Source organism: Neophocaena asiaeorientalis, unplaced genomic scaffold (genome assembly GCF_003031525.2).
Source record: "Neophocaena asiaeorientalis asiaeorientalis breed wild unplaced genomic scaffold, Neophocaena_asiaeorientalis_V1.1 scaffold889, whole genome shotgun sequence".
In the NCBI taxonomy this organism is placed as follows: domain Eukaryota; kingdom Metazoa; phylum Chordata; class Mammalia; order Artiodactyla; family Phocoenidae; genus Neophocaena; species Neophocaena asiaeorientalis.
Window position 1 is genome coordinate 480,590 of NW_020171798.1, and position 2,905 is coordinate 483,494.

A 2,905-nucleotide genomic window follows, 5' to 3' on the forward strand; every position below is an offset into this window, starting at 1 on the left:
ACTATCTGGATTATCATTCTTTAAGTTCCTCCTTTATTTCATTCATTCATGTATATTTCATGCATATATTTTTGTCTATCTCATTTATTGGTAACACTGCTGTATGATATTTGACTTTTATATCTATTTTCCTTAATAAAATGTGAGCACATCAAAAATAGAGAGTATGTGCCATCCATTCATTCAACAGATATTTACTGAGCGTCTACTATCTTCTGGACACTGTTTTAATGTAAAGGATGCAACAGGGAACAAGCCGGATGAGGCCTCTGCTGTGCTTGAGCTCACATTCTCTGGGGCAGAGATTGAATATAAGTAGAAATATCCAAGAGTCATAAGTGCCCTATCAGGAATTTAAAACAATAGTGGGGAGACAACACTCTAGCTTTAGAGTGGGGGACCAAGGAAGCCTCCTCTGAGGAGGTGGCATTTAGGCTGAAGGGTGATTGGTAAGAAGGAAACCTATGGCCTGGGCTTTCTAACCAGGGGAAACGCTGTAGGACCAGAAGGAGTTTAGCAAGCCTCAGCTCCTGGCACTGCACTCAGTAGATTGGGTAGATTGAGGTCTGGCTTGAGCATTTCCAAGCTTTTGCACTGGACCAGGCTCCGGGAGGAATTTAAGGTAAGTCCAGCACATGGCCCTTACCCAGAGCTTCAATCTCATGAGAGAAATAGAACTACAGACAACGTCGAGGTACCACTGCATGAAAGGAAATGGCCCTGCATTAATGGGTGTGGTACCAACGATGTGCAGGAAGGAGTTCAGAGGAGTGGTGGTTGTGTGGGCAGGGGGGACGGGAGGGAGGCTTAGAGACCTAGCTAAGACAGTCTGCAGGGTAAAAGGACATCAGCCCATTTCAAAGGGTGCATTTCCCCCAGTTTTACTGAGATATAATTGATACGTAACACTGTGTAAGTTTAAACTGTACAACATGTTGATTTGATACAGTTACATATTGAAAAATGATTACCACCATAGCATTCGCTAACACCTCCATCATGTCATATAATTACCAACTCTTTTTTTTTTATTTTGTGGTGAGAATATCTAAAATATACTCCCTAGCTACTTTCAAGTGTGTAATACCTTATTAACTATATTCACCATGCCGTACATTAGATCCCTGGAATTTATTTATCTCCTAACCGGAAGTTTGTACCCTTCAACCAACAGCTCCCCTTTTCCCTCACTCCCCAGCCCCTGGTAACGACCATTCTACTCTCTGTTTCTGTGAGTTTTGCTCTTTTAGATTCCATATATCAGTGAGATAACACCGTATGTCTTTCTCTGTCTGGCTTATCTCACTTAGCACAATGCCTTCAAGGTCCATCCATGTTATTGCAAGTGGCAGGCTTTCCTTCTTTTTTATGGCTAATATTCCACTTTATATATATTCCACATCTTCTTTCTCCATTCATCTGTTGATGGGCACTTAGGTTGTTTCCATGTCTTGGCTGTTGTAAATAGTGCTGCTGTGAACATGGGGGTGCAGATATCTCTGTGAGATCCTGGTTTCATTTCCTTTGGATAAATACCCAGGAGTGGGATTGGGGTGTGTTTATTTTTGATGGGAGAGGGAAGAGAGGAAGTGTCTTCCCAGCCAAAGGAACAAAGTGATAAGGGAGATTCAGGAGGAAATGATTATAAGCAGTAGAGAGGGGACGAGGGCAGAGGCGGGGCTGTGAAGGAGGGATTGGTCGGGAGCGTATGGGACTAAATGAAGGGCAGGATTTGGAGGAGGAAAGCTGGCGGAGCGAGCTGCGACCAGATGAAGGAAGGGCTGTAGATGCTTCTGTGAGCACCTGGAGGGGAGCCAGGGTCACTGAATGGGAGCCTGTCTTGAGTGAGGACTGACTTAGTGGGTGCGGCGGTGGAGGTGGCATGCAGGCTGCACTGGGGGGACGGAAGGGAGAACACCAGGTCAGAGTCACTTGCACACATTCGGGTGGGAGGGGAAGAGGCAGCGTAGCGGTGGCTGTGAGCGAGGATCAAAGTGGATGAATTCAAGGAGCATTCTGAAGGCAGAAGCATCAGAAGGATATGACGGATTGACGACAGGGGACCGCGCACAGGGAGGAATCAGTCAGGACTGCAGCGAGTTGGCTATTGGACCTGCAGGGAGTGGTGACAGACAGGAGCAACTTCGGGGTGGGAAATACAATTTGAAGGAGAATGGGCTGCCATTCATGTAGGATCCTGAGTGGGAGGGGCTGAGGTAATAACAGGATTTCCCAGAAGAGATGTTTGATGGGCAGTTGGAGATGCTGGTCCCTTTCGGTCCATGATTAGATTTGGAGAGCCAGAACCGGAAGTTAGTCCAGAAACTCAGGAATCCTGAAGAAAGATCGTAGGGAGAAAAGAACAGGAGGCCAAGCCTGCGAAAGGGGAATTCCAACAGCTGTGGTTAGAAAGAGTTCACAGTAGCTTGGTACACAAGGCCACATTTGGACCAGATCAATGTCACCTTGACTGTGGAATTAATTTTCCTTACGTTAAATGCACCGCATGGCCTCGCTGGAGCAGCCACGGAGCTCTTTTGCTAGATGTCGGTTACAGATTTCTGTAGTGCATGGCTGAGCTAGGAACGTACATAAGCAAACTATTACTAAACTTCACAAAGCAGCTGGAGTTATGTATCCTGTGTCTGCGTGTGTGCGTTCCAGGTAGTACTACTGCATAGCAGCTGTCCCACACTTTGTGACTTAACACAACCGTTTTATTGTGCTCACTAATTCTATGGGTCAGGAGTTCCAGCAGGTGACAGTGGGAATGGTTGTCTCAGCTCTACAGTGTCTGGAGTCTCAGCTGGGTAGGGTCAAAATCTGGGCTCACTGGACAGCTGGACACTGGCATCTCCTGGAGGTGTCTCCACTCACATGTCGAGGCGGTGGTGTGCTGTCAGCT